A 26126-nucleotide genomic window follows, 5' to 3' on the forward strand; every position below is an offset into this window, starting at 1 on the left:
CTGGGGAAGTGATTTGCAAAAAAGATGTATGTATTTTCCCCGATAAGGACTGTGAACCATCAGTGCCACGGTACACACCGACAATGAAGCCACGAATTCGAAACCTGATTGTACCTCCACTGTGGATTAACACGACTTGGATGGACATCGTTAACAAAAAATCATCTACTGAATCGCCACTTGAAGAGCATAACGGCAAACCAGTGACCTCAGTTAATGATTATTAAACAAGTGAGGAAGATAACATGGTTTAAGTGTTTTAGAGATCTAGGCTGCAAAATGACACATTTAAAATTTAGGATGTTGTGAAACGACCTATAGTATAATAGTGCTCCGATAAATAATAAAGTGAAACTATCTTTATCAATAACGTACAATTTTATTTTATCCTAGCTCTTATGTTAAGTCACCTATTCTAAACCGTATTTAATAGGCACCATTCTAAATTAATTGTTAACTCGGTTTCAAAAAATAAAGCAAAAGACTGGATTCAAATCCGAGTTCGAACCAAGAATCTTACGATCTTTGACCACTAGACCATCAATACTTGTATAAGAAATACCTATGTAGTGCGGTGAAGACGGTTTTCTAAGTAACGCTTGAAGCGGTCATGTCATGTCCGCTGCATTATGAAATCATGAATTTCCATAACCAAATCATGAATCATTGTTACCATTTCATGGGATGGCAAATTTTTTGATTTCATGATTTTTTATTCATGAAAATGGAATCAGATTTTTCCCGTGTGTGTTTTTTAAACGGATAGATCTGAGGATTTAGTAGTAAGTGTCATTTTCTGTTCTCCCAAGTTGTTAGCTCCCCATCGGTGGACCTCGATCAGCGTTGCCATATACACTGAAACCTCCGTTTACGAAGTCTTTTTTTACGCAGTATTCAATTTACGTCCCTCTTTTTACGAAGTAAATCCCAAATAACGATTTTTTTTGCGATTATAGGAATCTGGGAAAAACTATGAAATGTCCCACAATATGGGTATCTTTGGAATCGGAGTGAGATGAAGAAACCGGAAACCCATGTCTGACGCCATTTTGAAATCCAAGATGGCGGCATCCGGTTCATGAAAAACTGGAAGATACTTTCAATACCCCACAATATGGGTATTTTTGGAATCAGGGTGACGGTAGGAACTGGAAATCTATGTTTGACATCATCTTGAAATCCAAGATGGCGGCTTCCGGTTACCAAAAAACTTGGACATTCTGCCATATACAACACAAAATGGGTATTTTTGGAATCGGAGTGACGTGAAGGGACCGAAAATCGATGTCTGACCCCATTTTGAAATTCAAGATGGCGACTTCCGGTTACAGAAAAACTTGGAAATTCTGCCAAATACCCCACAATATGGGTATTTTTGGAATCAGTGTGATGTGTAGGGACCAGAAATCGATATCTGACGCCATTTTGAAATCCAAGATGGTGGCTGCCGGTTCCTGAAAAACTTCGAAATTCTGTCAAATAGCCCACAATATGGGTATTTTTGGAATCAGGGTGACGTGTAGGGACCGGAAATCGATATCTGACGCCATTTTGAAATACAAGATGGCGACTTCCGGTTCCAGAAAAACTACGAACATATCGTGGTAGGGGTAAACAATAGTTACAATTTCCAAACCTACGACTGGATGCCTTCCTTCAAATAACAATTGAAGTGCGGTAAAAATCGGTAGAACTGTTTCAAACACACAGTTGGTACTTGAACGGGTCGGTTTTCATCTCTTTTTGCCAGTGGTGGCGGGGGGGGACACCCCTCACCATCCCTCTCCAAAGGGGGAGTTTGGTAAAGAGAGATGAAAAAACCGATTTGTACCTTCCTTAAAAGTTGTCCTAGTTCGCTATTCTAATATCTATATACAATCTTCACACTGCCGTACTCTAACGGAACTGTCAACTCTATGCTTTCATCTACTCCATCTATCGTATAAAAATTACCACTACAGTCTGTTATTTGAAATCAGCATCTTCAACTATGTAAATCGTTGACTTCACGTAGAAGTAATACTAAAAACATATAGTCAAAGTACATAACTCTGGATGGGAGCATACCATCAATTACTGTCAATGGTCGAAAGGTACAGTAGCAACACCTACCCCACCCGTGTCCCCTCGAGATCGTCAAGTCGACGATGACAGGAGCACATATCGTGGTAGGGGTAAACAATAGTTGCAATTTCCAAACCTACGACTGGATGCCTTCCTTCAAATAACAATTGAAGTGCGGTAAAAATCGGTAGAACTGTTTCAAACACACAGTTGGTACTTGAACGGGTCGGTTTTCATCTCTTTTTGCCAGTGGTGGTGGGGGGGACACCCCTCACCATCCCTCTCCAAAGGGGGAGTTTGGTAAAGAGAGATGAAAAAACCGATTTGTACCTTCCTTAAAAGTTGTCCTAGTTCGCTATTCTAATATCTATATACAATCTTCACACTGCCGTACTCTAACGGAACTATCAACTCTATGCTTTCATCTACTCCATCTATCGTATAAAAATTACCACTACAGTCTGTTATTTGAAATTAGCATCTTCAACTATACGAAATTCTGTCAATTAGCCCAAAATATGGGTATTTTTGGAATCGGAGTGACGTATAGGGAACGGAAATCAATGTCTGACGCCATTTTGAAATCCAAGATGGCGACTTCTGGTTACATAAAAACTTGGAAATTATGCCAAATACCCCACAATATGGGTATTTTTGGAATCGGAGTGACGTATAGGGAACGGAAATCAATGTCTGACGCCATTTTGAAATCCAAGATGGCGACTTCCGGTTACATAAAAACTTGGAAATTATGCCAAATACCCCACAATATGGGTATTTTTGGAACCGGGGTGACGTTTAGGGACAGGAAATCGATGTCTGACGCCATTTTGAAATTCAAGATGGTGGCTTCCGGTTACAGAAAAATTGGAAAATAGAGACCGGACTCGATTATCCGGAGGCTCGATTATCCGGGACTCGATTATCCGGAGAAAATGGCTCGATTATCCGGAGTCATATTTTTTTTACCTATCTTGCAAATTATTTTTCATAAACCGCTTGGAAAACCGACTTTCGATCCGAGGACGAGTAACATTCATCATTCGACTCAGTCTGACAAGATCGGGAAATGACTATATTTAAGTGTTTGTGTGCCTTTGTTACAAAATCCGGCGTTAAAGGGTTTTCGATTAACTTTGACCTGAAAGGAATCAAACATATCATGTGCCACAACAACATACAAAAACTGAATCCCATGATGGTCCGTTCACTAATTACGTCACGTTTCAGGGGGGCGGGGAATGGCAACCAAAATTTTTGAAGATCCGTAAAAAAAAATGTACCAAAGGGTCTTTAACCCTCCGTTACTCGTGCTGTTGTACTTTGTACAACACACATGAGTTTTCCATTGCCATTTTGTTACTGAGTTACCAATCGATCTGAAACCAACGAGTATTCCTCAAAAAACTTGTTTTGATCTAAACAAGCTAAACTTTGATTACAGTAAACACCTAAAAAATGCGGATAATAGGGAAAATGTAAATGAAAACCGCGAAAACTGTGACCATACTACGTGGGATTTGACTTAATTGATTACAACATGGAATATATCAAGATTCTGACAAGATAGAAAGTTACTGTCTCTGACAAAGTTGTTCAGGAGATCATAGCCTTGTCGCTGGCGGACAGTAGTTCAGAATTTTCTCACTACGTAGCGCTAGTATACATGTGAAATTCTCGCATGTGATATATCTCGAGATCCTGACCAGATAAAAAGTTACTGTCTTTCACAAAGTTTTTCAGGAGATCAAAGCCTATTCAGAATTTGCTCACTACGCGACGCTAGTATACACGTGAAATTCTCATATAAAATATCTCGGGTTCCAAACCATATAGAAAGGTACTGTCTTCGACATAGTTGTTCAGGATGTCAAGGCTTTTTCGCAGGTGGACAGTAGTTCAGAGTTTTCTCACTTTGCGGCGCTACTATAGATGTGAAACGCTTGCATATAAAATATCTCTAGATCCTGACCAGATAGAAAGTTAATGTTTCCGGCAAAGTTTTTCAGGAAGTCAAGATCTTTTTGTTGGGTGACAATAGTTTAGAATTTTCTCACTATGCGGTGCTAGTATATACGTGCCTTTCTCCCATATTCAATAGCTTGAGATCTTGATCAGCTAGAAAGTTGCTGTCTTCGGCAAAGTTGTTTAGGGGGTCAAGAATTTTTGTCTGGTAAACAGTAGTTAAAAATTTTCTCACCACGTGGCGTTAGTATACATGTACACTTCTCGCATATGCTATATCTCGAGATCCTGATCAGATAGAAAGTTGTTCAGGGGGTCAAGGTCTTTGGGCTGGTGGACAGTAGTACAGAATTTTCTAACTTCATGATGCTAGTATACATGTGAAATTCTCGCATATAAAATATCTCACGTTCTTGACCAGATAGAAAGTTACTGTCTTGAACAAAGTTGTTCAGGAGTTCAAAGCCTAGAGCCTTGAAAATTCTAAACTATTGTTCACCAGCCAAAAGACTATGACCTCCTGAATAACTTTGTTGCAGACAGTAACTTTCTATCTGATTAGGATCTCGAGATATAGCATATGCAAGAAGTGTACATCTATGCCACGTGGTGAGCAAATTCTTAACTACTGTTTACCAGCCAAAAATGCTTTGACCTCCTGAACAACTTTGTCGAAGACAGTAATTTTCTCGTGTTATAAAAGTTGACGGCGTTGGCGCGAGTAACGGAGGGTTAAGATCAGCATTGACTATGTCAGCATCAGACATAACATCGAATTCCGCATTCTCGTCTTCATTTTCGCCTGCAGCCGTTTTATCAGCAACCATCAGTTGAATTGTTACACTATCATCCCTAGACCACCGGAACTAATATTTGCAAGGTTAACATTTCAAAAATATTAATGGAAAATGGTCGAGATTGATCGAGTGCGTCAAGTTAGGAACCGCGTCAAATATGGTGCCTTCACGCCGTGATTTTTAGCCAAGCTCAACTTTGTCTCTACACACTCGTGAGAGTCGCGAGATTACGATTTTTCAGAAATTGAGGGGTCCTATGGCGTGGTTGGCTACACGTTTGCTTCTCAAGCGGATGGTCCATGGGGTTCAATTCCATTGATCTTCTTATCGAATTTTGATGTATTTTAATGTGCCTCATGATAGGTTATTATCCAAGTCCGATTCTGGTCACTTCCGTAGGCACCCGGAACTTGCCCGGAAGTGGCCAATATGGTCCAAGGTACTTAATGTTTGCCACCATTGATCTTGATATCAAATTTTGATTTAATTTGATGTGTCGCTTAATGGGTTTTGTTCCTTTCAAGTCAAATTTAGCCTCATGGCCCATAAACGCCGGAACTTGTTCCGGCCATATCTACGAAACCAGTGGTCCGATTCCATAATCCTTCAATAGTGTTCAATGGGACCACTAAAAACATTAAATGAGACCACATGAGACCAAAAAAAAAATTTTTTTTTCAATGGCTTGATTATCCGGAGGGCTCGATTATCCGCAGTAAAATTTTTTTCAAGACTCCGGATAATCGAGTCCGCCCTGTACCACCACGTCACCCCAATTCTTAAGATACCCGTATTGTAGGTTATTTAACATTATTTTTGTGTAACCGGAAGTCACCATATTGAATTTCAAAATGGCGTCATACATGGATTTTCAGTCCTAATAAGTCACCCCGATTCCAAAAAACCCATATTGTGGGGTATTTGACAGTATTTTTCAGTGTTTCTGTAACCGGATGTCACCATCTTGCCCAAGCAGCACACTTCGATAGAAATAAGCTGCTGCAACTTGATTGTGACTGGAATAAGTGGCACACAAGTAACCACAATTGTTCAGTGACATGTGTGCTGCTAGGGTGGATTTCGAAATGGCGTCAGACATGGATTCTCGGTTCTCACAGGTTACTCCGATTAAAAAAATATCCGTATTGTTGTGTATTTAACGGTATTTTTCTGTTTCCTGTAACCGGAAGCCGCTATCTTGGATTAAAAAATGCATCACACATCGATTTCCGGTTCCTACACGTCACCCTGATTCCAAAAATACCCATATTGTGGGGGTATTTGGCAGAATTTCCATGTTTTTCTGTAACCGGAAGTCGCCATCTTGGATTTCAAAATGGCGTCAGACATCGATTTCCGGTCCCTAAACGTCACCCTGATTCCAAAAATACCCATATTGTGGGGTATTTGACAATATTGGCAAAAACCTCTTCTTACAAAGTAAATCCCAAAAAACGAGTTTTCTTTTTACGAAGTTAATCCCAAATAACGAGGTTTTTTTTACGAACTAATTCGAGGTTCCAGTGTATTTATACCGATTTTCAAACTTAATACCGGTATACAGATAAAGTTTCTCAGAATACCGATTTTTGAGTTTTAATACCGATGTATACCAATTTTTCATTGATAAACAAAATAATTACTGCCTGTTCGCACTGAATTGTCAGAGGAAACTGTTGTGAGATACTTTAATTGTTTTGAAAATTAAAATGTTTGAGCCTGCTCTAAAAAAATTCATCTTCAAAAATGTCTTACGCTTGATACTCTTTCGAGTAATGCTTACATTTTCTCGCCGTTTTTAGTTACCAAGGAATCGAGAAACAGCTGATGGCTTATCCCGGCAATTTCTGGAAATCGGGAAATACTTTTATTCAGCGGAAAAATAGGTCCATAAAAACGTTAATTTTTGAACTTTCTTCCAACTTTCCCTGGGAATTTCCGTCCACCTTACCCGGTAAGTTATTTTCCGATTCCTTCCGGAAAGTTATTTCGACTTACCTAGGAAACTTCTTCTAGCTTCGCTCGAAAGGTTCTTCCGTCTTCTCCCGCCAGTTTTTTCAACTTCCCCAGAACTTCAGGAATGCTTCCAGAGTTTTATTGCGATTCCATTAGCTTCAGGAAAACTTTAGGAACATTTCAGAATTTCTGAAACTTCAGAATAGTTTGGAATTTTGGGTAGGTTCCAATAAATTAAAGACAGTTTCATTAACTTCTGTTCAAATTCAAGAACCCGAAAATCTCAGGAAAGCCTTGAGAACTCCGATGAACTTAAGAAAACTGAAATATTTTGGAAATTTCACAAGTCCAAAGAACTTCAAAGAAATTTAATGGTTTTCAGGATAGTTCCATTTGTTTCAGGAGAATTGAGATAACTTTAGAAAAGCTCTGAGAACATCAGGATATTTAAATTTAAGGAAATTTCTGAACCTTTAAATGAGTTCAGAGAACTCAGGGAATTTCCGAAAAAAATCAGTAAAGTTTCGAGAGGTCCATGACAATTTTGGAAAAGTAAGGGAAGTTACATGAATATAAGAAAATTGTGAGAACATTTTAAGAGAAGTTCTGTGTTTTTCATCGGCAGTTTCGAGAACTTTAAAAAATAAAAAAATAAAACGAGAAGATCAGAGAACGTTAATGCTGCTGTTCATTAATTAAATAAAATGAAAGCGCTAAAGAAGATTCAGGAACTTTTAAAGCAGATAAGAGATTTTCCGGTAATTTCATAATAATCAGGGAAGTTTCGACTACTTCGAGGATGATCAGAGAACTTCAAAACATTCCCATTAACTTTAGGAAAATTGCAAGAACTTTCAAGGAGTTCTGAGGAATTATGGAATATTCCGAAATGCAATTCAGAAATGTTCCGAAAACTTCAGGGACATTGTGGGGTTTTCAGGGATGTTTTATGAATATGAAAATTGCTGGATCAATAGAGCATGTGAGGAACTTCATGGAATATTGTGCTAACATCCCCCAGAAATCTATTTCTTCCAGATATTTTCCATCTTCTGCTTGAAGTATCTTTCGACAATTTCTTCCAATCTATCTTAGGAAGTTTCCCCCAGTGTATCCTGGATGTTTCTTCAGTCTCCAGAAAGTTCAATTAAAGTTCTACCGGATATATCTATCGAGGATTCTCACAGAAGTTTCTTTCGTCTTCTTCTGAAAGTTGTTCAGGAATCTTGTTATGGAGGAGCCATTTTTATTTCTATGGTGCATTTAATCTGAGGATGGGGAGTACTTCAAAGTGCGTGGGAGATGGTGCTGTCCACCCACCACTGTTTCCCTACTGTTTAATTTAGTTTTTTTTTCCGTTTGTTTGTTTTTTTCGTCGATCTTGTTTTCCGTGCTGAGCACCAATGCTACCGACGTGCCAGGAAGGCAGCTCCCACACCTGGACCCTACCTATCGACCCATCAACTCATGAACCGGGGACCAACGGCTTTACTTCCCATCCGAAGGAAGGCGTGATCAGAGATGTTATGCCTCAGAACATCCTGGCGGCGCCGACTGGGATTGAACCCAGTCCTGCTGGGGGGAGAGGTAATCACGCTTACCACTACACCACCGGCGCCGGTTTTTTTTTTTTAATTTAGTTAATTTTATTTATTTTTTGCTCCTGTGGTGGTTCATCTTCTTCAATGCAAACTGCGGAAATTGGCAATTTAATCGCATCGACGATGATGAACCGTCCCAAAGTACCGTCAGTCGGGGTGACAGAAAATGATGAGGTTACAAATGACTTGAAATTTTTAGAGAAGATTCTTAGGCCAATTTTTAGTAAGACAACAATAGACCAAGGTTCAATGGCTAACTAATACCCACTTTTCAATTAGAGAAGTCAAACTTTGTACAGTTGCGAAGAAGTCCATCCTCAGAATTCCTTGAGGTTCTTTTCGAAATTTTTAGAACTCTATGAGCTCTTTTGAAATTCTTCTCAGAAGTCCTCTGGAATTTTTTTTAGAACTCTTCTTGACTTTTACTCAGAACTGAACTGGAACTGAAATTTCCTTAGAGTTTCAGAAGAATTTGCTCAAAAAAATGTTCCTTGAATGAACTAGAAATTATCGGTACTCCCTTGAAATTTTCCTCAAAATCCCTTTTGAATTTCACTCAAAATTTAATTTTCTCGGTATTCTTTTCGGAATTATTTAGGAACTATCTGTAGGATTCACTAGAAATTAAACGCAGATTTTTTTTGGAATACTCCACAGAAATCCTTTGGAACTGTCCTCAGAATTCAATATCCTTGAGGTTCTTCTCGGATTTTTTTTAGAACTCTCCTAAGAGCTCCTTTGAAATTCTTCTCAGAAGTCCACTGGAATTATATTAGAACTCTTCTTGACTTTTTCTCAGAACACATTGGCATTGAATGAGCTAGAAATTATCCTCGGAATTTGCTTGAAATTTTGCTTCAAATCCCTTAGAAATCACACTCAATATTGGATTTTCTCGGTATTCTTTTCGAAATTGTCTTGGAACTATCTGCAAAATGCACTAAAAATTATGTGCAGAATTTTCTTTGAATTCTCCCCAGAAATGTCTTGGAACTGTCATGAGAATTCAATATCCTTGAGATACTTCTCGGAATATTTTAGAACTTTTTTTTTTTAGAACGCCTTGAAACTGAAATTCCCCTAAAGTTTCAGAAGAAGTTCCTCTGCATTCTACAGAAAGTCTTCCCAGAATGAGCTTGAAATTATCCTTGGAATTCCCTTGAAATTTTTCTCAACATCCTTTTGGAATTTCATTAAAAATTTGATTCTCTCGGTATTCTTTTCGAAATTATCTTCAAAGTATCTGCAGGATTCACTAAAATTATTCGCGGAATTTTCGTGGAATCATCCCCAGAGATCTTTTCTTTTAGAACTGTCCTCAGAATTCAATACCCTTGAGGTTCTTCTCGGAAATCAAGTTTAAGTTGTCCGCCCATTCACCAAATCGTTGTAGTTTTTCTACCATAAATGTTCAACAAAGCTTGCCTTTCCATTCACCAGAACTGTGCAATTTTTACATAGGCCTTTCCATGCAGCAGATTATTGCAAATCTTACACCAGAAATTTTCAATACAAACTTGCCACCAGAAAATTTCAATTGATCAGAACGATGCAAAGTTACCACCGTTAATGTACAATAGAAATTGCTTCTCCAATCGTCTGATTGGTGCAGCTTTCCTTTTTCCATTTTCCACCAGACATTTTCAATATAGCTTGCTTCTCCTATCATAAGAATGTTGCACGTTTTCCACCAAATAAAGCTTGTCCCTATTTTGAGATTTTTCATCATAAATTTTCAGTAAAGCAGCTTCCCTTCAATCATCAGAATGGTGCAAATTTTACACCAGAAATTATTATAAAAGTTTGTTTCTCTATTCAGCACAAGGATGCAAATTTAAGACCAAAATTTTTCCAAAAAGCTTGCCCATCCGTTCACCAGAACGGTGCAGATTTTGCACCAGAATTATTCAATACAGCTTAATTTTAAATAACGCTTGTGCCTTCATTTACAAAACCAGTGCAAGTTTTTCACCAGAAATTTTCCGTTCATTTCATTTATCAGAGCGATGCAAATTTTGCACCAGAAATTTTCAATAAAGCATGCTCCTCCATTCACCAGAACGGTGCACCAAAAAATGTCAGTGAAGTTTGTTTCACAATGCACCTTTGTGGTGCAATTTTCAGGCTTTGCCTCTTCATGCACCAGAATGCTGCAAATTTTCCACCATACATTTTCAATGAAGCTTGCATTCATCAGAACGATGCAAATTATGCACCAGAAAAATGAATAAACCTTGCTTCTACATTCACCACAGTGTAGCGAACTTTCCACCAGACATTTTCAGTTAAATGTGCACCTCCAAATTTTTAGCATGATTCAATTTTTCCAATTTTCATGTTGATAAGTCCCGCCGTGCACCACCTTGATGATATTTTTACACCAGAAATATTCAATATAAAGCTTTTTCTTCGATCTACCATCACTAAGGTGAATTTTTTCAACTTTAAATTTACCCTCTTCTTTAAACCCTCCATGAACCACTTTGAAAACAAAAAAAAATTACACCAGAATTTTTTTGTATGCACCACTGTGGTGCAAAAATGCACTGTGTTGCAACCAAAAAATTTCATTGAAGTTTGTCCCTTCAAGCACCTTTGTGGTGCAATTTTCAGGGACCATCTCAAAGGAATTGACGCAATAAATGGTTTTCAGTGCTCTTATTTTATGAAATGAAGTTATTTTACCTTCAAATCAAGTTATTTTATATCAAAATTTTGTGAATGTGGAAATAAAAATCTTATTTATAAAAGGAGGGGCAATTGCCCTACCTTGCCCCACCCTGTGCACGCTAGTAGCCGCGAGTTATCTACCCCCCTCTTCACTAACGTTAGTATTAAGTAATTTTGTAATGTAAACAATGAATATCGGCTCCGCAAAGCTACGGAAAATGAGCCTGGAAAAATAAAGACATCATTAAAAAAAACTCTACCATATTTTACGGTACCTATCCTGCCCATAATCGCATATCAGTCCCATATGGATAGGAAATCAAGCAAAGATGGGACTGATATGTGATTATGGGTAGTATCGTTGATTACTGCATGCTAAATGAAAACCGTCAATACCCATGATGGTAGCCGTCTCTTATATCAACCTTCAATAATTTTCCTGACAATATCAAAGCATCTGTCCTTCTTGCCCCCCCTGACGTTCAACACTTCTCATAAACCATTCTCGATTGTTACAAAATAACCTAAGAAACGTGCCTGAAACCATGTACGCACCCGGGGTAAGTAAAATGTTCGAGGAAAATGTTTTCATTTATGTTTGTCCGCCTCATAAAAACCCCCCGGCAGCCAACGCAGAGGGAACGACTCCCTTCGGGTTCCGCACAATCTAGCCGCTCGCCGGCATGAGTTGACTCTGCCATAATAATTCTCGGGAACCTTCTCGGGTGTTCCCTTGATTTGCGGCACGCGTTCAAAGTGCGTTGTTTTGGCCGGGTCCCTCGAGGGAATTTCCGGCGAAAACGTAGAAAAACCAAAACACACTGTGAAGAAAGAAAACTGAATTGTTGGTTGTAGCAAAAAAAACGTGACACTTTAGCTTTTAACGGCCGGCGCTGCGGGTTAAAATTTTCGGGCGTGCGGCAGAACAGAGTAATCACTTCGCACACAATTTAGTTTTATTTGGACTGCTAATAACTCGAGGGGGTGTTTTTCCTTATGGGCGCCCGGCGAGCATGGGTGAGTTGGGAAATCAACGGATTATGTGATGTTTATGACGGGGATTAGTTCAAGGTTAGCCTGAACGGGTGGTACGCGGGCTAATTTCAAGCCATAATGCTGACGTTTTTAGTGGAAGCAGAAAGCGGGTTAATGTTGATTTTATGACTATCGATTTGTTGCTGGCGGTTGGCTCGTGAGTTTGGTTGCAATTTGAACGGAAATAATGTATTAATCGATAATGTATGCAAATTAATCATAATTGCGATCGGCGAGATTGGCTCGTAAAAATAAAATGATAATTACGGGATGACAAATGTTTCATTAGGCATTTGAGGTTTTGCGGATTAAAGCGATTCAAATTAGTACTTCCACCAGCATATACTAGCTCTTGACCGGAAAATATTTGCATTGCCATACGACCAGTTAAATTTACTCACGTATACAAACATAGCAAATTGCAATATCGAATTTCCCATCAACACTAGAACCGGAACCAACTCCATCCCGGCGAACAGAATTCAAACACTTCCCTCTGGCAAATATTGTAAAATCATCATCGCTTCCCATCCACATCAAACAGCATCATCATCGTCACGGTGCGGAAGTAAAGCAGGTCCGAATTCCAGCCAGACAGCATACAACATGCTGCAATAATACCGCATTGCCCATCAGCAGCGCAGTCCTAAAATAACATCGCACATTTTCACAAACCCGCTCCCCGTCGAAAGCAGTTGATGATAGCTCGACTCAACACACCGTAGTAGGTAGGGCCACCACCACCACCACCAGATCCAAATCCTAACCTCGATTTCTAATTATCATAAACCTACGGAGTGCTGTTTATCCCCGCCCCTGGCCGTCTTCCTTCCCAATTTCCTGCTTTGCACTTTGGAAAAATACCACTCCGGGAGCAACTGTTTTGATTGCGCCCCAGTTCCAAAACAACATCGACAGCAACCGACCGGTCATAACAGGGGAGAAATTCAAATAAACTCGTTCCCAAAAGGTGGGGTCCTGCTTGGAATTTATTGATGCGCAGGAGAAGGATGGCGGTTGGGATTGCGATTCAGGTTGAAGATACTTTTGGAAGCCAACTTTGCGATGCTGCAGTTGCAAATGCTCAATTCTCTGTTAAAACATGTTTTTAGGAATTATAATATCATTCAATGATATATGATGATATTTTAAAAGTCGCAAGAAGAGGTTGTAAAGAACGTATTTGACAAATCGGGAAATGAAACAAATTAATGTGATTGTGACCCAGTTCTAATAGAACAAGACAGTATGAAAAAGCTTGACTCGCAATTAAAGCTTGAGTAATTAAATATCTGGGCGTAAAAAACGGATGTATCTCGGGACGATATTCGAGAAATAAAAATGTTTAGTACTCAAAATGAAGATCATTTATTGCACTTGAAATGAAAAAAGCAAAAAAAAAATTCCGATTTGGTTTTGATGAATTCTCGAACTTTTCTTCGAATACCACTCATTATATTTTGGTTGCATTCCGAGTCACCTTTTTCTACTCTTCTTCATCTTCTGTTTGACAACTGCCCAATATTTCTCAATTAGGCGGAATTGAGGGCAGTTGGGTGGATTGATGTCCATTTCGAAAAAAATCTACCCCGTTGGCTCGATACCACTGTAGAACTTCTCCGCTGTAGTGGCAGCTTGCCAAATCAGGCCAAAACTTTACAGGTCCATTGTGAGCCTTAATGTATGAAAGAATACGTTATTTCAGGCACTTCTGCTTGTACATTTTGGGATCCATAGTCTTGTTTGTCACGAAAACCTTGGATTTTTGTCCGCAGCTGCAAATACCTCTCTAGATCATAAACTTTCTTGCCAATTTATCGGCAAAACCGAATTTGAACTTGCTAGGGACATCACCTTGACAAATGGCTTTGTAGAACTTTTGTCCTACCCATTATCCATCTTCACGTACGTTTCGTCGTCCATGAGGATACATCCTGCGTACATTGTAAGAACCTCATTGTGCAACTTACGGGCACGTCTTTTGGCCACTAAATTCTGCTTTAGCTTTCTGTTTGGTTGCTGACGAATCCTTCTGACGGTGCTTTGGCTGGCATGGAATTTCTTGGTGATAATATAACTCAACAGCCCTGGGCATGCCCTAACCGTTCTCAACACCTTCAAATGCAGCTTCCGATCCTTAGTTCCACTACGACGCTTGCTATGATCCTGCCGATCGATAGTTTGCCGCTCACGGAAACGGTTGAGAACCAAGGAGTATTCAACTCTGCACACCTCAATCTGTACCGAGAACTTTATCTGTGCCGAAAGCTGAGGCAAGAGTTAGGCCGAGTGTGCCGAAGTGGCAAGCAAGCTGTCGATCTCAGTATCCCATGAGCAGGGCTGGCAAATGTCATTTTCAATGAAAGATTTCACGCGATATTTACAGAGATACTTCTGTCACTATCATCGGATGAGAAAACGATGATAGAGATTTGCTTCAAAATTTCATCGAATTTTTTGTCATGACAGAACGTGACAGTGTTGTGATCATCGTAATTACTAGCTTATTTATTGCTTTGAAAGTTACTTGTACAAAGGAAATCTTAATAATAAATTCACTCTACCGATTACATACGGCTACTTTCTTAAATTAATCTAAATCAGTTAGAAATGTTGATGTCAAAACCACATAAAAATTATTCTCATGAATATTTGATCATTGAAAAATGACAAGAAAGCTAATGATAGGTAGTTTCGTCTCGTGATAGTGAGAGGACCTGTTTTCTCATTGTCACATGACGAACGTGATATTTACCAGCTCTGCCCATGAGTTTGGCAACCTGGCAGTTATGACTTTTGAGATTGTTTGTTTACATTGCCCAGGTCTCATGGATGGTTAAACGAGCTTATATGTGTATATTGCATTGTATATACGAGGGTAATCACTGTGCTTGTACTGTTAGAAAGTAAAACGTGCATCAAATAACACGAATGTGAATTGTTCTTTGAACAACATTCATTCCTCTTGCTTTAACGATGCCAAACGAGTGATAAGATTGGTAAGCGTGAGATCGTCCTCGTACTCGGACAATGCTACAACCAAGAAATCAAGAAGGATTCGAACTAAAACAACCAATGGCGATAGTAGAAGCAGCAGTAGACCTTCAGTTACTTCCTAGTGTTAGCCTTAACTTTTAGGTACTGAATTCATCTAATTTGCTAAACATGTTTTGGTGGGGGAGTCAATCGACTGCATCCATGGTTTTGAACTATTGAACACCCTAATAAATAAACAGAAGACCCAGGAACTCACTGAGATTGTTCATCAACAACACAAAAATAAATAGTGCTGTTTTCTTCTTTCTCATGGTTCTCCACTTTTTACTTTTAATCCGTTTATCCTCATCGTCCATCAAATAATCTCCAGCAGCATGCAAATGCTGGTTCAGGATCTAGATAGCGGTTGACAACGTTTGATTACTACCTTTTTCTTTGTATTTGCTTGTTGTTCCTTCATAACTTCATCCTTTCATCACAATTCTGTAAGCAGCATAATTCTTAATGTTACTAATACAAAATCTACTGATGCCACAGTCAATCGAATCTCCGAGATCGTTCAGTCCATAGAATGGAGTGGTTCTATGGGCGAAACTGCTGCGGCTACAGTTGCTTCTGCAGAATGGCGAAATCGTTATGTACCGGGTTGTTGTTGATACCGTACATCAATGCTGCAATTGGAACTGGATTCTGAATTATCCTTGTTTATGCAATTTGCTTTAAGTCCGTATCGTATTGTCATCTGGGGTTAATACGTAAGCAGGCCTATTCTGATCCAAAACACGAATCCTTCCGATTGTGCAACCTTTTATTATGATTGAGGATACTCCCGCTGGAAAATTTAAATAAAAATAAAATCTTTAAAAAAAAACTCCACTTTACTTTGAAATAACCAAACGTTCACTACGTTAGAATCGCTTGTCAAAATGTCTACTCAAAGCAGTGATGCCGTTTTATATTATACTCTATCTCATACTTAACATCGAGTGACCTAACGTGCCGATCAGTGTGGTACGATGTGTTTCGACACAGTGTGCAGAGTTGATTGCCCCTTGTTGAGAGCACTGCACACGGTCGATTTAGCCAATTTCAACGACTTCGCGATTTTTAAACCTGACCACGTCAGATGTTCCAAGTGAGTGTTCAAACTCAGCTCCGAGACTGAAAATTTCGTTGCTCGACGAAAAGTACGTATGATTGAACTATATTTTGCGTCTGTTATGACTCAAATTTATGTCAAAATTGATGCTCGTATATGTCACTCTCAGAGCACCTAAATTAACATGATTTTTTCTAAGTGTGTACCGCAACCATAGGAGCGTTTAATCTACATGATGTGTGAGCGAAGGCAAGCGGTGTGAGTCACCTGTTCGTAAGTGACTGGATGTTTTTGTTGGATCTTTCATTGCCTCGTCTTTTAAGCTGGGTTTAGACTAGGCAAGTCAAATGATCAACTCAGTTGAATCCAATTGGCTTGAAACGTTGAGCCAGGTTCAACTTTTTTCAATTCAAGTGAGTTGAACAAGTCAGTTCAATTCACGTTCAAGTCAGTTGAATTCAACTGACTTGATCAATTGACTTGCCCTGTATAAACCCACCTTTACCGTTTTGTACATAAGGTCTGGATCGATATAACTTTTACTAATAAACACAAGGAGCATTTCTTATAGCAAAACTTGCCATAACAAAATGGGCACAGTTCAATTTAGTAACCAAACTAACACTTCTTCCTTGTGTGTCTCCTTTGATGAAGCTGCTAGGGTCGGATAGAGCAATGAACTGAATGGAGCAGTGCTTTCACACTCAACCTTAGTAGTCAATAATTTTACGCTCTGATCTCAACCCCTGAATCGAAATTTCCATGAATACTTAAAAAGGCGGAAAAATATAACTTATTCTTCATGATCTTTAAAGTTACCCGACAGTCTAGGCATTTCTGAAATTTTTGAAGTATCCGTGAAGTTATTGGAACTGCCATAAATATCTCTGAATTTCAATAATTTTCTCAAAGCCAGAATTTCTCAGAGCCTTTTAATTTTTAATTAAATTATTTTTCTGAAGATAATTGAACTGCTTTGAAGTTCTTTGATCTATCCATTTTTTTTATATGTCAGTACTTCCTGGAAGCTCATAGAGTTAAAGAGTCTAAATTAATCAAGAAGATCTTGAATTTTCTCTTCCGTTTCCTAATTTTTCAAATAGTTCTCGGAATTTCTTTAGCATTCCAACAATTTTTCAGATATTCATGGAACTTTACTGAAGTCCTCGCACATTCACATAATGTTCAAGAACATTTTAGCTATTGTCGGAATATTTCCTAATTCTTCAGAACTCCTTGAAGAAAGTTCGTAAAATTAATAAATGAAACTACTCTGAAGATCTCTGAACTTCCTGAAAAAACTTGGAACATTACCCAAGTAACATTTTAAATTTTATAAAATACTACAAAGCTACTATAAAACAACATTCATAAAACCCTGGTCAAGATTGCTTGGCCATTGATGCATCCACCAAAACCTCATTGATGCTAGAATCTGTCTAGTTGGCCCACTCTGGAGAAGGTTCTGAAGGGTATATTTTCGAAGCTCTTCAAGATAGATTTACTGCAAAATGGTTTTACGATAAACGCATTGAGATCCATTTCAAAACCGTAGTTAAGCTACAAGAGAAAAAAAACTTTTTGGCAACAATTAAAACCATTATCCGAGCCATTTACCCTTGTTGCTAGCTAAGTTCACTAGAAGAACAACATCCAATCTAATCCAAATAATTAAAATAAAAACTGGTCGTATAAAAATCCTGCCGAATTTCCAAAATTTAAAAAACAGTTCTCATGAAGTGGCCTAGTTTTAGGTGCCATATAAAATTTGATGTGAAATGTAGGTGAAAACATCGAAAAACTTAAGTCCACCCACTGAAAACATCGATTTCACTTATTATTTTACATTAAGAAAAAAAAAATATATATTCTTCAGATCGATCATTCAGCTTAGCCAAGGTTTTTGTTTCTCATGATTTTTGCATGAATGCTAAATATTTTGCATGAATTCTAAATATTTTCTCATTGCTAAATTAACTAAAATAAATTTATATCCAAGGAAATATGGAAGGTTTTGAAATGGCTTTTATGAAGAAAGCTTGTAGACTGAATTGTATTTATCTAAAGCCATTTTGCTTGATCCGAACCCGTTCAGATTTATGGCAGCATTTATGGCGGCAATGTTGCCTACAAAATGTTAAACGTCAAAGTTTGTTTATCTTTCGATATTTGCGCTGTACTATTCAGCGTCCTTCCAGGCGATGCTCTCCCGATGGCTTGGAAGCAGTTACTCAGAAAGTGTTCACAACATTTCGCATTTCGCACAGCTGTAACCTCGATCATTCCCGAAAAGATCTCCTTCTTCCGGATGGTATTGGAAGTACACCATCAAACGATGCAGGAATGTACGGTTGAATGATTTTTTTTCCAAGTGATGACTCTTTCACAGAATAAAATCGCAGCTATGGATTGGAAACCAACTAGTGTCCACAAACTGACAGTTTCAGTGGTTTGCTGTCGGTACTGACACAAGTTATTCCGATTTTCATCTATTCGCAAGGTCTGGAGAAGACTGGTCTGTTTTCAGGTTGTTTTGATAATGTTTTATGAATTCGAGGAGATTTCTTCGCTCTTCTCCACCAGATGCTCATTCGTTGATGGTACCCGTTCCGCCGGACGTGCTGGTTCTTCTAAAGAACTTAATTTTACTGAAATCGACTTCCGTTCGGTCGTTAGCATTGCTTGAATTTTTCCTCCAACTTCGTTTATCCTTCGAGATAGCCTTTGCATAAATTTAAAGTTCAATTTGTAAACAGAGGAGATTTTATGATACACTTGCCTAAAAGGCAACAATATATGTCTTTTACTCTCATTTAAAACCTAATGGTTTTATGATTGCTTTATAATGATAGAACAGGTTTATATGGTATATAGTATAGACATTAATAAAAAATTGCTAATGAAGTTTATGATTGATTTATAGAACAGTTTTATGCTGGGATTGAGAACTACTTTAAATGTAAAGGGTGATACGGTCAAAATTTGGTCAATATCAACTTGACGTATTTCTTTCAATTTTGCATTTAAAAAACCTGAACACCCCTCATTTTGAAGGTGTGTGTGTGTAGAATGTTGCTCCTATTTTGATTTTGGAATTCACTCTTCAGTTGTCAAAATGCCGTCCAAGCAAGAAGAGCAGCGTATCAAAATTTTGCTCGCGCATCGCGAAAATCCGAGCTACTCGCACGCAACGTTGGCAAAATCGCTAAAATCAACCGTTACAAATGTAATTAAAGTGTTTGGGGAACGTTTGTCGACAGCCAGGAAGTCTGGATCGGGGGGAAATCGAAAACCGGAAGCCGCTGAGACGACAAAGAGAGTTGCCGGTAGTTTCAAGCGAAACCCTAACCTCTCTCTCCGAGATGCCGCAAATAAGCTGGGTGTATCGTCTACAACCGTGCATCGAGCCAAAAAACGAGCCGGACTATCGACTTACAAGAAGGTAGTGACTCCAAATCGCGATGATAAACAAAATACGACGGTCAAAGCGCGATCCCGGAGGCTGTACACGACGATGCTGACGAAGTTTGACTGCGTGGTAATGGACGACGAAACCTACGTCAAAGCCGACTACAAGCAGCTTCCGGGACAGGAGTTTTATACGGCAAAAGGAAGGGGAAAGGTAGCAGATGTTTTCAAGCACATAAAACTGTCAAAGTTCGCAAAGAAATATCTGGTTTGGCAAGCCATCTGTACCTGTGGCTTGAAAAGCAGCATTTTCATAGCTTCCGGGACTGTCAACCAAGAAATTTACGTGAAAGAGTGTTTGAATAAACGTCTGCTGCCTTTCCTGAAGAAACACGGTTGTTCCGTACTGTTTTGGCCGGATTTGGCATCTTGCCATTACGGTAAAAAGGCCATGGAGTGGTACGCCGCCAACAACGTGCAGGTGGTTCCCAAGGACAAGAACCCTCCCAAAACGCCAGAGCTCCGCCTAATTGAGAAATACTGGGCTATTGTCAAGCGGAACCTAAAGAAGACCAAAAAAAAACTGCTAAGGGCGAGCAGCAGTTCAAGGCAAACTGGCTTTCTGCGGCGAAGAAGGTGGACAAGGTGGCTGTACAAAATCTGATGGCAGGGGTCAAGCGTAAGGCCCGGCAATTCGGATTTGGAAAAGCGGAAGCCTAACTGAATATTTTTCCTGAATTTTATACTAATTGAACTTGAAAAAGAAATTTAATTTGATTTTTTAAATAAACGATTTCACCGATTTACACGCGTTTTCCCTTGACCAAATTTTGACCGTATCACCCTTTAATTTTAAAACAAGACAGTTTTTGACTTCTCGCCAGACTGTAAAAGGTTTTTAAAACAGCGAAAAGGTGAACTGCTAAGCAGAAACGTTTTGCACTGTGAAATGCTGTATTTAAACTAAATGGATTATTCATTGCCATTATAAAACCATCATAAATCAGAGTACATGCCAAATGATTTCAGAATTGTTCCTTGGGTATGAAATTGTTTAAAAATCTGTAACCTTCCCAGTGCATTAGTGTCTTTTTTGACCCGGCGTCACTTTAAAAAAGCTGTAACTTTGTAACGATATATGAAAGAGACCTGAAATTTCCTCACTTTTCCCAACTTTCGGAAATAAACATTTTGCTGACAAAAGAAGGTTTCTGCGACCTCTAGGGGTGGCTCTACTAAATAAATGACATATTGTGCCTTAGCCGGCGCCGGTGGTGTAGTGGTAAGCGTGACTGCTTGCTAACCCCAATGGGTCTGGATTCAATTCCAGCCGAGAACGTTGGGATTTTTCTGAGGCATAAAAATCTCTGGTCACGTGTTCCTTCGGAAGGGAAGTAACGCCGTTGGTCCCGGCCCAGATGTGTTTGAATGGGTGCAATATCCTACGCAGGTGTGGAATCTGTCTTCCTGCACATTCGATTGCCGTCAATGGATGGTAATCGATGTCCGTCGGTGATTGGCACTAGATTGCGGAACAGAGACCGACGTTAAATAAAGGAAAGAAACATTGTGCATTAGGGTCTAAAAAGACCCATTTGTTGGCCTCGAAAGAAAGATAAAGGTTCCTAGAATGATATCCTGCCCTGGATTTTTCCAATGGCACCAGTTCCATAGGGCACAAATGGACACTTCCAAAACCTAAATAACTGGTACCGTCCGTCGACTTAAAATTTAATAATTCTCATCCAGAAGAAAAAAGATATCATACCACGGACCGTAAGGCAAAACAGGCCACATCCTAAACGTCCTGTACTGGTATCGTCCGACGGCTCAAAATTTATTATTTTTCAACAAGAAGCAAATAGACATTATACCATGAACCGACAGGTGGATCTGGCTACATATGGATACCCGGAACCGATTCCAGCAGGACCAAAACTTCCAACACTTCCAAAACCTTGAGCCCTACCAGAACCGGTTTCGGGTATCCGGATGTGGTCAGTCCACTTTTTGGTCAGTGGCATGATGTCTATTTACTTCTGGATAAAAAATCATACAGTTTTGATCCATCGGACGCTATCAGGGCATGAGGATTATGAAGTTTCGTTTTTAGGCCCTTCCAGAACCGGTTTCGGGTAAGATTGGATAAGATCCTTCTGTTGGTCCATGGCATGATTGCTTATGGATGAAAAATTATAAATTTGATCCGTCAGACGGTAGCAGTACACGAGTTTAAGGATATGTCCTTTTTGTAGCCCTACCGGAACCGGAGCACCTAAATTTACATCAATTCTTCTAAGCGGGTAGTAACGTGAATGAGTAATGCAGAGAAGGACAACGAGTTCACAAATAGGCGCGAAAATTGGACAGAAGGGTAAAGAAATAGCGAAAGCTGGTGAGATCGTTTTAAATTTTTAATTTTTATTATTGCTCATATTAACAGCATTGCGGTATTGGGAGGGACCACCAGGGCACGTGCTTGAAGCGATTTGGATGGGAAGAGTAAAATAGTCAACTCCCTGTTGTTAACATCTCGTGGAAAAGGGCGAGCTCTTCTCCACACTTATTGAGGTATCCTTCTATCAGATGCTCATTTTTTGACCAATTGTATGATCAAGTGGCTGGAAGGAGATTCTCCACCATCCCGTGGGGGCGTTTAGGTGAATTTACCTATCATTCCACCAAACCCGTTTTTGGACCTTCATACAGTGACATGTTGAGGACAATCAGAGGATATTGAGCTTGATGAAATCAAATAGTGAGCAGCGCCCAATGCTATTGGAATTAGTTTCCGTGCTACAATAAGTGGTAGACAATTATCATACATCATAAATATTGAACAAACCGCTCAAACATAAATAATTTTTTTTATTATTTTTTCGTTTGTTATTTTCTGATGGATGAAATAAAGTTTGTGGATCTCGAGCTAACTTGACTTAACTTGATGCAATGTAATATGGTTCCCAAGTAACATTGTAAGTTTTATTGAGGTCTTAAAGCACTCTACAAGTCTAAATCATGGTCTACAGTACCCTCATAAAACCCAAATTGTTACTTGAGTTATAATTGAATACCATTAAAGTGATTTTTTTTATCTAATCATAGACTATCAAAAAAGTAGCCCCTGGGCTCCCTCCAATTCCTAGGTACGCCAATGGTGCTAAGTACAATGACACTCTATGCCCAGGGAAGTCGAGAAAATTTCCAATCCAAAATGTTCCGTACCGGGAATCTAACTCACCGCCTCCGGCTTGGTAATACCGTACCTTTACTGACTCGTCTGTCTGAGGCCCAAAAATTGCATCAATTGTTCTAAAATATCTGGGGAACTGCAACTTTCCCGGCTGACTGGATGCCAGACGTCAAAATGAAAGTCACTGAGAAGGAAGGTTTGGCTGTGTGCTACAATTGGAGAGTCATGTCACTGCGTACCCAAGCAGCACACTTCCATCGAAATAAGTTGCAACTTGATTGTGACTGAAATAAGGTCACATATGTTACCACAATTCTTCAGAGACAAGTGTGCTGCTAGGGTACTGTTTTCGATGTCCTGGGCAAGGTTATCTTGAATCAAATATAGGAAAAAAAAAATGACATAAACAACGAAATCGCTTACAAGCTTGCATACAATATTGCTCATTTAAGCGATATTGTGCTTAAAATTAAACGAAATATCTTGTAAATTTATGCCAAATCTAGCGTTAATTTTATGTGTGCTATATCTAGCAGAAATTTACATGAATTTTTCAAACGGTGTGGAGGTAAAAGGCAAAATTTTGTGCTGTCCAAGGGTCGCTACATTTGATATTCATTGACATTTTTTGACCAACTCAAATAAAGAATGTGTGGGGCGCCCTGAGATGAAATCTTAAAGTATTTGGGGATGGCCAGAACGTAGTGGTTAACATCCATACCTCTCACACTACAGTCATCAGTTCAAATCTGATCCCCGTCACGGATGACCCAAGAGCAGCGAATTCAAACTCATAATGCAACCAATGATAAAGACAAAACGCTTGCTACTATACCACGATAAACTCTCTCTGTAATATAGCTTGATGGGAGTTTGAGAAGGATAATGATATGATGCTTGCCTGATTTGTTGCAATATACAAAGTTGAGGACATAGCTTGATCGGAATCGAGAAAAGGATTAACAAACAAAAGTCCATTAAAACACGTGAAGCAGCTTGCCCAAATATGATCGATTCCATCTACTGGCCCGAGTGAGCTATATTGCAAAGGCAGTTTTTCATGACAAAAAAAGGAAGAAAATTTTATCATTTTAGCTTTCCATTTCTGGCATTTCTGACATAACGTTGATCGCTTATCATTTGGCATTCCTTGCCCAAGAGTGTTGAGGAGCCTTTAATAATAAAACATAAATCTAAAAGTAGGCTCTCAATTTTATTTGATTAGTTTGAATCAACATTTGCGGACAAGAGCTCGTTCTGTTCAGATGAATATTAGATTTGATCGTGAAGTATAGAATGTTTTAAAACAATAGTCCTCTACGGCCGGACAGCAAAATACCATCGTTCCTGGATGTGCTCAAGTTCTATGGACGTTTTGAAACTTTCGGTGGCTGACATTCACACAATCTTCAAAGTTAAAATTGGCGGACAATTCTACATCAAACTAATCGACGATCACACGTTCTCTGCGTTCATTTCCGAAGCACATGAATGGTTCAACTTCCAGTACGGAAGGAGGAACAGCAAGAGTCCAAGTGGACCAAGCATAACGGATTTTCAGGTACGTTCGCATTTTCAACTTACCACCAGAAATCGCAGATCGGGAGATCCAGTATGTACTGGGTCAATACGGAACAATCCGACAGCACGTGCGAGAGAGGTTTTCAAGTGAAATGAAAATGAACATTTTTACTGGAATTCGAGGCGTCCAAAATAGAACATGTAACAAAATTATGAAAGATTTTGAACGTTAATAACTCAGCTGCCCCTAGACAAATTTCAATAATTTTATTACGAGTCGATCAGAAATATTCCAACGCATCGGAAAAAAATAATACTTTATCATTTTTTTTAAATGTCACTAGATGATAAAAATTATATTGCTAGATGATTAAAATTATCACCGATTGCCTGCGAAAAAAGATTTCCCTAACACAGGTTTCAAAGTTTAATTCCATCCGGTCTCACCAAACGGTGTTTATTCAATCATCCTCATCATGCGTAGTGTTCTCCTGTAAACAACGAAAGGCTCCCCGCAAGCAGCTTGTTACCAAGGCTGGCCTCAACCGCTGATCGGATTCAGTCCAATCACCGTTTATGTCGGTGTCCGGTCGTCGGCATCAGCAGCAGCAGCAGTGCTTTCGGTGCGTGGCGTTGAACATTGTTCTCCAGTACACAACGAAAGGCTGCCTGCAAGCAGCGAGCTCCTGCTGCAGTTAACAAATAAGATTTATTATTTAAGATAACGTAGTCCTACGTCACCATTGCGTACAACTCCATAGGGCTGTCCCTTGTAGTTTTTTTTTTATAAAGGTTTGAAAGGTCGATGTTTTTTCTGCAAAGCAGAAGGACAAATATTGCCCAAGCTGGTGGTGATACCTTCAGAAAGTGGAGGTTAACCGATTCTATCTGGTAGTGGTGGTTCACCGCAGTCGCCGAAGCCTTTAGGCAGCGGGGTTGCAACCAATTCTGCCGGGGACACCGGGGGTAAGCCCAGTCTTGCCGGAGTTAGTGAGGTCAAACCTAGCCCTGTCGGGAGGCGCGGAGTCAAAACTAGCCCTGCCGGTGGCAGCGGTTCTCCCCTGGGCAGACCAAATAAACCAGTAATTGACAACAGTGCACCAGTTACTCCGCAAATGACGGTTCTAAGGAAGAACCCTGAGAGCAAACCTGATCCAAACATGCAGAACGCCAGATCTCAGAAAACAGCGACATCAACAGTCTCGACAACGGCAACGGTTCCGAAGAATAATAGCGGTGCTACAACGGGCACACCAACAAGTACTTCTGGTGGTAATGCGTGTGAAACCACGACTACAATGGAAGATGAAGTAAGCGAACAACAACCGGTTACGGAGAGTTCAGAAAGCGAGGAGGTATCAACCGAAGATACAGCCAGTTTCCAGCAAAAAATGGAACATGGTAAGGTCAAAGGAAATCCACAGACACCGCAATTCGTAAGTAGACTGCCAAGAAATAAGAAAAACAAGCAGCAAGGTAGGATCGTTTCCCCCTGCCTACGATTTAAAAGTTCATCTCTTTTTATTGAACCAAAAATGTTTTCTAGGATTTTAGCTATTAATGTTTAATCAGCTCAAGAATCAAGATTAACATGCTCAAAGATTTTGTGTGGAACAATGACATTGATTTCGTGTTTCAGCAAGAAGTTTCTTTCGAAGATTTTAGTTTTATTATTGCGTTGGTCAATATCAGCGAGGATCGTAAAGGCACTGCTGTATTGATAAAAAAAAACATCAATTTTAATGAAGTGCGTATCAAATTAAGACTTTCGCAACAAAAGAATGCACCGTCATTCAAAAGGTTAAAAGGTGTCAGCAAGC

General features: G+C 39.3%; 1 protein-coding gene across 1 annotated transcript in view; it reads right to left on the minus strand.

Moving 5' to 3' along the window:
* The window catches only part of LOC135703710 (protein sax-3-like), a 488202-nt gene that overhangs the window by 460421 nt on the left and 1655 nt on the right, over window positions 1-26126 (minus strand). The gene's annotated exons all lie outside the window — the stretch shown is intronic.

The sequence above is a fragment of the Ochlerotatus camptorhynchus genome, unplaced genomic scaffold (genome assembly GCF_037179485.1).
Source record: "Ochlerotatus camptorhynchus isolate MF236.1 unplaced genomic scaffold, CSIRO-AGI_Acam_v1.1 ptg000220l, whole genome shotgun sequence".
NCBI lineage: Eukaryota > Metazoa > Arthropoda > Insecta > Diptera > Culicidae > Ochlerotatus > Ochlerotatus camptorhynchus.